The sequence below is a fragment of the Capsicum annuum genome, chromosome 1 (genome assembly GCF_002878395.1).
Source record: "Capsicum annuum cultivar UCD-10X-F1 chromosome 1, UCD10Xv1.1, whole genome shotgun sequence".
NCBI classification, from domain to species: domain Eukaryota; kingdom Viridiplantae; phylum Streptophyta; class Magnoliopsida; order Solanales; family Solanaceae; genus Capsicum; species Capsicum annuum.
The window spans coordinates 118,141,781-118,157,958 of NC_061111.1; positions in this window are offsets into that span (position 1 = coordinate 118,141,781).

Sequence of the window (16,178 nt, forward strand, 5' to 3'; positions counted from 1 at the left end):
AGTTTGTTACTCTTTCTTATCCTTATTTTTTTTTTCAAATGTGATGTATATTTACGTAATAATTTATATATTTGAATTGAGATAATAATTTGAAATCAATGAGATTATTATTATTATTATTATTATTATTATTATATATTTTATCTTTCAATTCATATTTAATCAAATATATTCAAATATAATATATTATCATTGCCACTACTAATATGTATGTGTTGCTACTACTACTATTATTATTGTTGTTGTTTTTATTATTATTATTGTTGTTGTTGTTGTTGTTGTTGTTGTTGTTGTTGTTGTTGTTATTGTTATTGTTATTGTTATTGTTATTGTTATCGTTATCGTTATTGTTATCGTTATTGTTATTGTTATCGTTATTGTTATTGTTATTATTACTATTATAATATTATTATAATTATTATACTATCGATTCAAACATAATTTGCTATTTCTACAACAACTACTACTACTTACGTACTACTACTCCTGTTGTTGCTGCTGATTAGCAAATTATGTTTGAATTGATAGTATAATAATTACAATAGTATTATACTACTGTTGCTGCTGCAGCTGCTCCTCCTACAGATATTGCTAATTATATTTGAATCGATAGTATAACAATTATAATAGTATTATACTACTGCTGCTGCTGCTCCTCCTACTGCTACTGCTACTGCTGCTACTACTACTACTGCTACTGCTACTGCTGCTACTGCTACTACTACTACTATCACCACCACTACCACGACTGCCACTACTACGACCACTACTACTACTACTACTACCGCTACTACCACTGCTGCTGCTGCTGCTACTACTACTACTACTACCACTACCACTATCACTATCACTACCACTACTGCTACTACCACTATTGTTGTTGTTGCTGGTGCTGCTGCTCCTCTTCCTACTACTACTACAACAACATAGCATTATAATAATAATAAAAATAATAATGATAACAATAACAACAACAACAACATCATCAATAATAGTAGTAGTAGCAGGACGAACATATTAGTAGTGGCAACGGTAATACATTATATTTGAATGCATTTGATTAAATATTAATTGAAAGATAAAATATATAATAATAATAATAATAATAATAATAATAATAATAATAATAATAATAATAATAATAATAATAATAATAATAATAATATCATTGATTTCAAATTATTATCTCAATTCAAATATATAAATTATTAGGTAAACATACATCACATCTAAAAAAAATAAGGATAAGAAAGAATAACAAACAGATCTTTTTTAACAAATTAATATGATATTTGAAATTTGAATCTGAATGGAATTTTATTTGAAATAGGTCTCTAGCTTCTTAGCCTCTCTTATATATACCATTTTATCATAATCTTTATTGGTGAATTTTTTTTACTGTATTCTTTATATTCTTTATTTTAAAAGTTATTTTTAATTTAACCATTATTTTTATATGCACGAATGATATGACTTTTTCATCTTCACCTTCCACTGTTACTATAAACAAAAAAAAACAAGTCCACATCCATTGTTGTTATATCCATTTACTTTTTGGGGTAATTTGCCTTTTACTACAAATGTTAACACCTTCCAAGAAGATAAAGAGAAAAAGAATTCGATAATAATTGAAAGAAAAACTTCGATAAGTAAGAGATTCATAGATAAATCAATTTCATATTAATACAACTTCTTTTGTTTAATTTATGAAGAAGTATCCTTGGGAGCTTATTATAATTTTTAGTGATAATTTTGCTGTTATTATTGACTTGCAAAAGAGATAACAAGAGTGAAAAGAAGAAAATAATAGATAGCTGTAAAAATAGGAGTTTTGTTGGTATAGTTGACAAAACTTAAGTTTTCAAAATATGTGTTTGATATTATTGTTCTACATTTTAATGTTGTTTTATTTCATAGTTTTCCAATATTTAATTCAATTGTATGCGATTAATAATTGTATGATTTTTGTATTTAATAAGTACCACATTCACGTATTTACTTTATTAGGAGTATTACAAAAGAGATTTATAGACATTCAAATATTTTAATTTATTTATCCTTTTTTAATTTTACTTGCAAATTTACATTTATTTGTAAACTTTTTAGTGATTTTGGGCGTCATTTAATTTCATAATATAGAGAAAGAAAGTAAAAAACACAAAAATAAATCAAAACCTAAAAAAGGCAAATTATTAATATAATGTCTTAGGTGTAATTAAATATGATGTTCGCAGATTACATAGTTATCTTTTTTATATATATAGAATGAATTTTTTTATTTTACTTTTGTCCTTTAAATTCATATTCAGGAAATTTTCTTACCTTATTTAATTCCTTATAACTCTTGGGACAAAGTCAATAAGTTTTCTGAAATTGAATTAAAAAAAAGAGTACAAACTTGATATATGAGATAAAATTGTAGTTGGTATAGGTGAAAGTATTTAACTTGAATTTTAAACTATAATCATTTCCAGCAAATTAGACTATATTAGAGTCTTCTTCTAATCTATGTTTCATTTTATCATTCCTATTATGCATGAAAAAATAATTAATTTTAATTTCATATTGTATAAAAATTATTAATTATAAAAATATAAGTAAATAGTACTTAACCAATATCTTTATTTATATTTTTCAGTACTACAAAATCATAATTTATATAAATAGCCAGTATCTTTATTTATATTTTATATTAATATGAAATTTAATTTAAAATAAAATATAATAGATAAATCAAAACAATGAAAAAAATCATGGGCAATGAATAGAAGTTAAGAAATAAATTAAATTTCTGCAAGTGTTTTTTTAACTATGATGAGTAAACTCTTATATTTTCATGAATTTGTGATTTCACTTTTTTCTTTAACGTTTATATTCAAGAAATGTTATATACATTATGGAATGCCTTTTAATTCTTAGGAAAAGTTAACATTATTTTCTGAATGAGTAAAAAACAAAATTAAAATTAAATATGAAGTTAAATTATATTTCAATATATGTGAAAGTGTAACTAATTTTAAATGGAGACAAATTCTAAAAGAAATAGATTATTTTGGAGTCTTCCTTTAATCTTTATTCATTTATTTTACTTTGCAAAAAAATTTTTTGTTCTAATTTCTATATTTTGAGATAAAAGATAAGAAAACTCAATTGTTTATGTGTGTAACAAAAAAAATCATTTAAAAATGTACATCGAGATTTGAGAGGTTGAGGGGTGGGGTGGGGCATTATAGATTTAAATTACGAATAATATAATAAAGAAAAATATAAAATATAATATTTTTCTTAACACTAATGATATTTTTTGTATAAATTCGGTTAGAGTTAAGGGGATAGATTTAAGGGGGGGGGGGGGAGGAGGTAGAATTTTTTTAATTTTTTGTTTTTTGAAAAATTGAGAGTGGGGTGGGGGTGTTGGGGATAGATATGGATGTGAAGGTTAGGTGTAACGCCCCAAGAACCAATCCCGAGATGTAACACGGTACTTAAGGCCACACGTGGCCTCAAGCTAACCCTCTAAGCCTGTCATCCCTTTTTGAACTCGCTTGGACGGTAGTCATGGAAAAATAAGAAAGGATATCATATCATGGAAATACTCGAAAGCAAAGATATGCTGACCTGTACAAGCAAAATACTGACATTCCGTACATACTGATATTCTAGTCTGACCAAGCCTCTACTAATCAAAACTAAAGAGCCATTAGGATAAACCCCCAACTAACTCAAATAGTACTAAAAGCCATAACAACAGAACGATATAACCAAAAATATAGACACGGTCCTCGAATCATGAGGACTCACCACTGAGGAAACGTAGTTGAGGCACTCGAATATCGCTAACGTGGCTGCGGCAGAGTACCTGAACCTACATTATGAGAAAATGTAGCCCATAGGAAAATATGTGGGTCAGTACTTTGAAATGTACTGAGTATGTGGGGGTGCATGCAACAATATAAATATCATCATGAATTTCATGAAAATATGCATTTGTACAATGATGGCTCACTTGGTTTGAGTTAGATTGAAACATACTTTTCATGATCTCATAGTAAATAAATCATATGATAAAAACCTCATAAATCATCATAAACAACTCAACTCTTCAACTCAAGACTCGAAGTGACTAGGTAATTCAAGAAACTTAACTCTTATAGACATGGGAGGTTCTTATAACCGACATAAACCATGTGAGCTACATGGAGTCCAATATTTTGCCCTCCTAAGGAAAGAACCCCACATTGGCGGGAGCGTTATACTCTTGCCAGGGAGTACAACCTAAATTTAGTGATCACAATCTCATACTCGGCCTCTGGCCCACAAATATCAATACCAATCCTATGGTGGCACATAATTTCGGGGGAAATACCATATTTCCCGCTCGGTGCTAAATACTACTCCCAGATACAAGCTCAGAACGCGTTAGGAAATCCACCACAAACATCACAAGGGTCTATCATGAAGACCAAATCAAATCTCTTTCTCATTTATCAAATCATAATCAATTTGTGGATTCCTAACTCGACTCAAATCAGATCAATCTTTCTCAATATCAAAATGTATCAATTCATTAAATCATGGTAGCATCATTAACTTTGAGGAAATATCAAGAATCATTGTAACAACTCAATCTCATGAATCAATATACTTAATAATCTAATTTGTCATAAGGAAACTTAAAGCTTGACACATATCTTGAAAACACTTGAAATATCAACTCATGGTAGAAATATGAAATTCACAATATTAAATATCAAGTCATAACTTGGGAATAGCAAAATAATCATGTATAACAAAGCTTGAACAATTTATATTCTCATAGTCTCATGATGAAGTAAGTTGGGTATAAACCCACTTGCAAAATCATATAAATCCATAATAGAAATCAAAGCTTTGGGTATAAGAACGAAAGGATTGCTCTTGTTCAAAACCCCATATACCTTGGATTATAACTTTAAGATGAAAAGACTTGATTGGAAACTCTTCTTCACACTTTTGAGCTAAGTTTCTTGATGTCTTTGACTTGGAGAACTTGATTCTTGAACAACTTGGTGAAATCTATGGAAAAATTCTTGAATTTTTTGGAGAAGATTTGATTTGGATTTGAAAGAGAGAAAACCTAGTTCTAGATATTTCTTGAAAGAGAAATGGAGAAGAATGGATTTCTCTTCTCTACTTAAATCTATATATAGAGGGCCAAATTTGGCGGAAAGACCAAAATGCCCTTGAGCAAATTCTAAAACTGGAGCCCGATTTTTTCCCCTGGCGCGATGAGCCATGATCGCGATCCTTCACTGGATTTTGGACAACTAGGAAACTGCTCAGTGGCGCGATGTGGTGAAATTGCATTGCCACTTTGGTTATGACCTGGAAGGGCACCGCGACGCAGTGGAATCGCGTTGGTGCAATAGAATTTGACAACCCTGATATTGAGACTTGGCGTGACCTGGTAATATCACGGAGGCTCATTGGAAAGTGAAAATTGGGATATACTCATCTCTGCGATGCGCTGTGGGTCTAAATAACAATGTTTCACGACTGGGACTTCAGATAGTCATAACTTCTTGCTTCGATCTTCAATTTTGACGAAATTGGTATCGATGGAAAGCTTATTCAAATATCCACATGATAGAAAGTAGAAATTAGGGAAATACAGCACGGTTTAAACATCATTAACTTTGGAAGTCTTTCTCGTTCGCTCAAAAGATGAATTTAGACTTATGAAACGGTCGGGGTATTACAATTTCTCCCCCTTGGAAACATTCGTCCTTGAATGTTGCTAGTTAGACTCAAGGTCAAAGAGGACACTTGAAAATGCCCTACTAAAATAATCTATTCAACAGGCTTACTTTACTCTAGACTTTCAGATACTTCACAGAATACACGAATCAAGATGGAAGACAACTATATAACTGAATACACTGGATTAGGAGGAAACTGAATTAAGGAAAATTAATACCTTCAGCTTGATTTAAACTTGCAAAGAAGAGATAGGGGTACTTAACTCTCATATCTGCTTCTTCTTCCCAAGTAACACCCTCAACTGATTGATTTTGCCACAGAACTTTAACTAAAGGAACTTTCTTATTTCTTAGTCTACGGACTTGATAATCTATAATTTCAACCGGAATCTCTTCATAAGAAAGGCTATCCCGAATGTCTAAGTTCTCTGATGGATCAACAACAATAACAGAATCGCCAATGCACTTCTTAAGCATAGAAATGTGAAAGACAGGATGGACTGCTGACAACTCTGTAGGCAACTCAATCTCATAAGCTGCTTTCCCAACACGATTTAAAACTCTGTAAGGGCCAACATATCGGGGACTAAGCTTTCCTTTCTTACCAAATCTCTTCACCCCTTTCATGGGTGAAATTTTCAAGTACACTAAATCATCAACTTCAAACTCTTGTAACATCTGCATATGAATTCTGACGACTCTGGGCTGTCTTCAACCTTTCTCGAATCAGCTTAACTTTCTCCATAGCTTCAAATACAACATCAGGTCCAATCACAATAGCTTTACCTACTTCAAACCAACTTATAGGTGATCTATATCTCCTTCCATATAAAGCCTTAAATGGAGCCATTCTAATGCTAGCATGAAAACTGTTGTTATAAGTAAATTCAATCAATGGAAAATGTTTATCCCAACTTCTTTTGAAATCAAGAACACTGCCCTCAATATATCCTCCAAAGTCTGGATGGTCCTCTCAGCCTGACCGTCTGTCTGTGGATGAAAAGCAGAACTAAGATGAACTTGGGTGTCAAGACCCTTCTGAAAAGGCTCTCTAAAACTGAGAAGTAAGTTGAGTACCTCTATCGGATATGATAGACAACGAAACTCCATACAACCTGACTAACTCACGGATGTACAATTTAGCATAGTCCTCAGTAGTGAAAGATGTATGCACTGGCAAAAAATGCGCGGACTTAGTCAACCTGTGTATAATAACCCAAATCAAATCACGATGATGATGAAAGAGAGGTAAACCGATCACGAAATCCATGTTCACCTCTTCCCACATCCAAGTAGGAATGCTAAATTCTTGCGTCATACCACCGGGTCTCTGGTGCTCTATCTTTACCCGTTGGCAAGTTGCACACTTCTCTACGAACTTTGCTATATCCTTCTTCATACCATTCCACCAATAGATTTCCTGCATATTGCGGTACATCTTGGTAGCACCAAGATGAATAGAATACCGCGCACCATGCGCTTTAGCCATAATCCTCTATCTCAAATCATCAATGTCAGGCACACCCAATTTATTCTGAAATTTCAATATGCCATCTCCCCCTTGGGAGAAAACCTCCACCTTTTGGTCTTTAACTGACTCTTTTAGCTTGACCAAACAACAATTCATATCTTGCTTCTCTTTTACCTCCGAAACTAGAGAAGACTCGGAACTACTCTAGACCCAAACAATACCCTCAGCTAAATCAAGCAATCTAACACCCAACCTCGCCAAACGAGGCACTTCACGAACTTACTTTTTCTTATATTTCTCTACAAGTGCTACAATACCCATGGACGACTTGCTAAGGGCATCCGCCATTACATTGGCCTTGCCATAGTTGTACAATATGCTCATATCATAGTCCTTCAACAATTCTAACCATTGCCTCTATTGAAGATTCAACTCTCTTTGAGTAAAAACATACTGCAAACTCTTATGATCTGTAAAGACATCAACATGAACACCGTACAAGTAGTGTCTTCAAATTTTTAAAGCAAAAACCACTGCAGCTAATTTGAGATCATGGGTCGGGTAATTCTTCTCGTATAGTTTCAACTTCCTGGAGGCATAGGCTATAACCTTACCTTTCTGCATCAATACACAACCCAAACTAACTCTAGAGGTATCACAATACACCACAAAATCATCTACACCATTAGGAAGGGTCAACACAGGGGATAAAGTGAGTTGAGTATTCAACTCCTAAAAACTCTTCTCGCAAGAATCTGACCACTGGAATTTAACTTTCTTTTGGGTTAACCGAGTCAAAGGAGACACAATAGAAGAGAAGCCTTCAGTAAAATGACGGTAGTAGCCAGCTAGACCCAAGAAACTCCTAATATCAGATGGGGAAATAGGTCTAGGCCAATCCTCACAGCTTCTACCTTTTGAGGATCAAGTTGAATACCTTCAAAAGAAATAATATGACCCAGAAAGGCAACTGACCTTAGACAAAATTCACACTTGCTAAACTTGGCAAATAACTGGTGACCTCTAAGGGTTTACAAGACAATTTGGAGATGATCTGCATGGTCGTTCTTACTTCGGGAGTACACAAGAATATCATCTATGAACACAATAACAAACATATCTAAGTACTGTCTGAACACCCATTTTATGAGGTCCATAAAAGTTGCTGGGGCATTATTTAGCCCAAAAGACATAACCAGGAACTCAAAATTACCATAATAGGTGTGAAAAATCGTCTTTGGAATATCACACTCTCTAACCTTAAGTTGGTGATAGCCGGATCTCAAATCTATTTTCGAGAAATAACAGGCACCTTACAGCTGATCAAACAGGTCATCAATTCTAAGAAGAAGATATTTATTTTTAACTGTGACCTTGTTGAGCTGATGATAGTCAATGCATATACGTAATGAACCATCTTTCTTTCGCACGAACAGAATGGGTGCGCCCCAAGGAGACATAATGGGCCTTATGAAACCCTAATGAAGAAGATCTTTGAGTTGCTCTTTCAACTCAAGTTTTGTGAGGGCCATATGATATGGAGGAATAGAAATAGGCTATGTGTCGGGAAGAAGATTAATCCCAAATTCTATCTCTCTATCGAGAGGTACCCCTAGGAGATCTTCCGGGAAAGCATCAAGAAACACATTGACAACATTGATAGACTGAATAGTCGGAGTCTCAGACTTTGTGTCTTTAACTCGAACGAAATGATAGATGCAACCCTTGAATATCAATTATTTGGCTTTTAGGTAAGATATAAAAAGACTCTTCGGGGATACAGTATTTCTGGACCACTCAAAGACTGGCTCATTGGAAAACTGAAACTTGACTACACGGGTACGACAGTCTATAGATGCATAACAAGAATGAAGCCAATCCATACCCAGAATAATGTCAAAATCAACCATGTCTAGCTCAATCAGGTCTGCAAATAAGACTCTGTGAAGGACAGTGATAGGAAACTTCTTCTACACTTGTTTAGCAACAACAGATTCGCCTACTGGGGTAGAAACTAAGATAGGCTCAGGAATTTTTTCAGCACTGATATTAAAATTCATAGCGACCAACGGAGTCACATAAGAAAAGCTTGACCCAGGGTCCATCAACACATACACATCAAAATGAAAGACACAGAGCATACCAGTGATAATATCTGGAGATTCCTCCTACTCCTGGAAAGGTGGTATAGCATAGAAGCGATTCTGGCGCAAACTGCCAGCAGTACTAGAAGAGGCACCCTGAGGAGGAATTGGGTGGACTACAGAAGCGGGGGCACTGGTTTTCTGACTCAAGGGACGAGTATATCGACTCCCCTATCTAGCATACGAATAATCTCTAAGTCGGTGGCCTAAATTCTCACAACCAAAGCAATTCCTCTGATTACTAAAACCCTCGCCAAAAAAATCTCTACCACACTTGGCACATGAAGGAGGACGAGGTCGGTTACCTACACTTTCCTGAGACCTGGATAGGATAGACCTGTTCTCCTGCTCCTTCCTGCTTCTAGGTGTAAGACACTAACTGAGGAAGGCGCGGGCATAAATGGACGTCCCTAGAATTGAGGATAGTTCCCTTTATCGAATTTTGATTGATCGAATCCCTGCTGCTCTGATCTAGCTTCTTTATTCCCTTTTACTCTCTCCCTTCCTTTCACCTTATCAACTTCAATCTGTTGGGTATGTATCATCAACTGAGAAAGGTCCATCTCCCTATTAAGCGTAGTAGATCTACAGTCTTTCACAATGTAACTCGAAACACCGGTCATGAACTTGTTCATGATGATCCTGGAGTCAGCTATCATACTAGGAGCATATTTGGATAACTGATTGAATCTAAGACAATACTTCTTACCAGTCATGGATCCTTGTCACAAATTCATAAATTCCTCTATCTTTGCTACCCTAATCTCAAGAGGAAAAAATCTATCCAAGAATGCATCCTGGAATAACTGCCAATTCATGGGAGCGGCATCCTCCCCCCTACTTTTCCCCCACATCTCCACTCAGTCACATGCAACATCTTTTATTTGATAGGCAGCCAATTCAACACTCTCCTCCTCAGTCACGTGCATAATCTGGGTGATCTTTCTCACTTCATCTAAGTACATCTGTGGGTCTTCACCTACCTTCGACCCATGAACTCAGGCGGATTCATCCGTATAAAGTCACAAACTCGAGCTACAATAGAATTATTCTCTTGCGGAGGTGGAATAGTAGCTCGAATGTTAGCTTGAGCATTGTCGGTAACTGCCTGGGCTACCACTTGAAAAGCTGCCTGAAATTCTACATAAGATATATGCTCGTTCAAGGGATCAACAGGTTGAGGTTGCTCGTTGTTCCTATCAGCTCGATGAGGAGGCATTTTCTGTTATAAGAGAGCACAAGTTAATTGCATATAAAGAGACAGTTGTAGGCATGATAAACTTTAGAAAGAAAGAAACAACTTTTCCTAAAACATTCCGTCGCCTCTTGCTCATAGATGTGGTGCGTTACACACCGATTATCAAGACTCTACGTAACGCGGCTTGTCAGACTCCCTAGGACTCTTTAAACTTTAGGCTCTGATACCAAGCTTGTAACGCCCCAAGAACCTATCCCAAGATGTCACATGGTACTTAAGACCACATGTGGCCTCAAGCTAACCCTCTAAGCCTGTCATCCCTTTTTGAACTCGCTTTGATTGTATTCATGACAAAATAAGAAAGGATATCATATCATTGACATACTCAAAAGCAAAGATATGCTAGCCTGTACGTTCAAAATACTAACATTCTGTACATACTGATACTCTAGTCTGACAAAGCCTCTACTAATCAAGACTAAAGAGCCATTGGGATAAACCTCCAACTGACTCAGACAGTACTAAAAGCCATAACAACAGAACGATATCACCAAAAATATAGACACGGTCCTTGAACCATGAGTAGTCACCACTGAGGAAATATAGTTGAGGTACTCGAATATTGTTAATGAGGCTGCGGCTGAGTACCTGTTCCTACATTACGAGAAAATATAGCCTATAGGAAAATATATGGGTCAGCACCTTGGAATGTATTGAGTATGTGGGGGTGCATGCAACAATGTAAATATCATAATCAATTTCATGAAAATATGCATGTGTACAGTGATGGATCACTCTGCTTGAGTTAGATTGAAACATACTTTTCATGATCTCATAGTAAATATATCATATGATAAAAATCTCATATATCATCATAAACAACTCAACTCTTCAACTCAAGACTCGGAGTGACTCGATAATTCAAGAAACTCAACTCTTATAGACATGGGAGGTTCTTATAACCGACATAAATCATGTGAGCGACATGGAGTCCAACGTTTTTCCCTCCTAAGGAGAGAACCCCACATTGGCAGGAGCGTCGTACTCTTGCCAGGGAGTACAACCTAAATTTAGTGATCACAATCTCATACTCGGCCTCTGGCCCACAAATATCAATACCAATCCTATGGTGGCACGTAATTTCGGGGGAAATACCACATTTCCCGCTCGGTGCTAAATACTACTCCCAGATACAAGCTCAGAATGCGTTAGGAAATCCACCACAAATATCACAAGGGTCTATCATGAAGACCAAATCAAATCTCTTTCTCATTTATCAAATCATAATCAATTTGTGGATTCCTAACTTGACTCAAATCAAATCAATCTTTATCAATATCAAAATGTATCAATTCATTAAATCATGACAATATCATTAAATTTAAGGAAATATCAAGAATCATTGTAACAACTCAATCTCATGAATCAATATACTCAATAATTCAATTTGTCATAAGGAAGCTTAAAGCTTGACACATATCTTGAAAGCACTTGAAATATCAACTCATGGTAGAAATATGAAATTCACAATATTAAATATCAAGTCATAACTTGGGAATAACAAAATAATCATGTATAACAAAGCTTGAACAATTTATATTCTCATAGTCTCATGGTGAAGTAATTTGGGTATAAACCCACTTGCAAAATCATATAAATCTATAATAGAAATCAAAGCTTTGGGCACAAGAATAAAAGGATTGCTCTTGTTCAAAACCCCACATACCTTGGATTATAACTTTAAGATAAAAAGACTTGATTGAAAAATCTTGTTCACACTTTTGAGCTAAGTTTCTTGATGTCTTTGACTTGGGGAACTTGATTCTTGAACAACTTGGTGAAATCTATGGAAAAATTCTTGAATTTCTTAGAGAAGATTTGATTTGGATTTGAAAGAGAGAAACCCTAGTTCTAGATATTTCTAGGAAGAGAAATGGAGAAGAATGGATTTCTCTTCTCTAGTTGAATCTATATATAGAGGGCCAAACTTGGCGAAAAGACCAAAATATCCTTGAGCAAATTCTAAAACTGGAGCCTAATTTTTTGCCCTGGCATGATGTGCCATGATTGCGGTCCTTCATTGAATTTTTGAAAACTGGAAAACTGCTCAGTGGCGCGACGTGGTGAAATTGCGTTGCCACCTTGGTTATGACCTAGAAGGGCACCGTGACGCAGTGGAATCGCGTTGGTGCACTAGAATTTAACAATCTCGATATTGAGACTCGGCATGATGCAGTAATATCGCTGAGGCTCACTGGAAAGTGACAATTTGGATATTAATCATCTCCACAACCCGCTGAGGGTCTAAATAATAATGTTTCATGACTGGGACTTCAGATAGTCATAACTTCTTGCTCCGATCTCCGATTTTGATGAAATTGGTATTGACGGAAAGCTTATTCAAATCTCCACATGATAGAAAGTAGAAATTAGGGAAATATAGCATGGTTTAAACATCATTAACTTTGAAAGTCTTTCCCATTCGCTCAAAAGATAAATTTAGACTTACGAAACAGTCGGGGTATTACATTAGGGTAGGGGTAGGGATGTAGTTTTCTTTTCCACATTGTATTTTGAAATAATATGACAGTTGATTTTTCTTAAGGTAATATGACTTAATATGTTCGAACAAGACATATAAATATGAATAATTAGAAATAATATTTTAATATTATCCGTACATCGCCCGAGTATGTATACTAGTTTAATAGTTTTATTTAAAAATCAAACTTCTCCCTCAACTATGAATAGTAAATATCCTCCCCCCTTCCACCGCTTTATTTCTAACAATATCTAATTTATTTTCAACATTTTCAATTATCCATATATATATATATATATATATATAACTAGTATACGTCTCCACGCGATCCATGGTTAATTTTTTTTAAGAAAATTCATATTAATTATTATTATATTTATATTTAACATATTACTTTAACTACTTAGTCACAAAAGTACCACTTAGTTCTTGTGCAATGCATTTTTTAGAAAAGAGAAGTGCAAAATTATCTACAATATATAAAAAATTAGCCACATCTAAAATGACATTTGTTTTTACTCTCACTAGATAATGAAGGGCCCATAAAACGGGCTCAATAGTACAGTTTAAATATATTTATCAGTATTTAATTAGTTTATAAAAAAAATAAATGAATATTTTTAAATAAATATGATAGAAAATTATAATAGAGATCATACATTAAAAAAATTATGTTTTTTTAATTTAAAGTCAAATAATAGCTTACAACTTATTTAAATTGCCCTAATTAAAATTAAAATATAATATACTTCAATGCTTATTTTAACATCAGGTAAACACATTTTTTTTTGAATTAAATAACTAATTTTAATATTTTTATTTTCAATTTCATTTGAAAATTATACAAGAGGATAAATTAAAATTATAAGTATCAGTACATTAACATTTTTTTAAAAAAATATTGCGAGCAATATTTTCTAAAAATATGATCTTTTTACCTAATACATCATATAAATAAAGTAAATAGTCTATTTATATTAAGGAGATAAGAGATTATTTTTATCCATATAACTATATCATAGATTCATTTTCATAATGTAATAATATAAAAATAATAAAGACAAATTATTGATAGTTGAAAACAATCAATAAAAAATATAGTAAAAATCAAATTAATATTGGTGGAGTTAAAATTTTATTAAATGGATTAACAAATATATGTTATTTAGTGTTTGTTTAAAGATATTTCACATGCAAGTTAATTTGTCTATTATATTGTATTTTCTTCATTCCTTTTTATTTGCTCTATTTGAATTAGACACACACCTTAATAAATCTTTTATTCCTATAAAATTAAAAGTAACACTAATAAACCCCTAATTAAATTTTATACCTCTTTCCAAATCAATAATGATTACATTTATTGAACGAGGGCATAATAAGAAGATTTTGTTCAAACTATTCTTGAAAGATTAAAAGGGCAAATATCTAGGAATATAACAACCCAAATGAAGAAAATAAAAAGAAATGGATGGAGTATTATATATCTTGTTTTTAGGATTACAAATCTCAATTTTATGAAAGCTTACATATAAATATATTTATATAATATAATAAAAATTCTTTACACTGACCATTTACTGTACTTCAATCTCTTTTCAAAAATTTATCTTTTAAATATTTTTTTTGCAAGTTGACAAGCATGTCTATTGTGATTACACCTATAATCCATAAGTGAACCCAAAAATTATGCGTTCGAATCCTTATATGAATATCATATATGTAATTCTTTTTCCTTTCCAGTAAAATATTTATAGACTGATTTAATGATATTTGTTGTAAAACTATTTGATAATGAACAAAAAAATATATGTTTAAATAGGTTAGCGAATCAAATTTTAACCCATCAAATTCATGTGTGATAGTATTTTTTGGGCAAAAATCTAAAATATTAGAAGTTTGGAGTATTGAAAATTTCGACAGAGTCAGAATTTTCACTTAGAAAGTTTAGAATATAAGACAATAAATATATGAAGAAAAAAAATTCAATATTTAGCATATAAAAATAAAAAATAATTTTAGCTCTATACAAATAATTTAATATTTCGTGAAAGGAGATTCAAATTATAAATTTAAATTTATTTAAAATATTACTTCGTAAATAATGTGGTTGAATAAGTTGGAAATTGGAAGTAAAAATGTTGTTAGCTACATAATGGCTCCATTGAGAAAATGTACACACAAGCTAGAAAAAAAATTTCTAATGAAACTCTTTGTTGATATAACTATTAACTAATGATTGTACCATTTATATGTGAAATGACATTTATTCTCTTGGTTGTCCTCCAACTTACATTTCTATATAATAATAAATAAATAAATAAATAATAATAATAATAAATAAATATTCTAGGAGTCGAAAGTTCTTTTTTCATTTTTGTCATTGCGGCTTCAATATTTGCAATGATAATACTAAAACACTATCACGACCCAAAATCAAAAGGGGTCATGATTACAATTGTTGTGGCGAACCTTAACAAGTAAACCTAACACCCTAATCAATATACAAAGGGGGAAAAGACAATAATAACCCCATGGTAAGGCTTCTAGAACAAAACCTAACCATACAAGTATAATAAATGCAGAAAGAAACATAACAATCCATCCATAACTCCCAAAACTAGGTGTTAATAGTATAAGAACGTACCTAGTACAACCCGAATCTCTAGAAATACATAGATATCCAAATACAAAAGAAATTTTGTCTCTAAAATGAAAGTAAGAATATAGTCTATAGAGAAAGGTAGTAGAATACATCCAAACGCCTAAAAATCATCAACTACCTTGAAAGCTCCAACAGCCGTCTAAATCAAGCAACGTAGGGCACACCCGAACCTGGATTTGCACCAGAAGGGTACAGTAGGAGTGAGTACGGTCCACTTGTACTCAGTAGGTATCATATGCCGACCGAGCAAAGTAGAAAATAAGGTACACAAAATACACACTAAGGGCATTCAACTACAATCAGAAAAAATCCCACAACGTAGCCCATACTACTTGCACTAATAATTCTAATATATATATATATATATATATATATATATATATATATATAAAATACAACAATGATACAACAAGTATAACA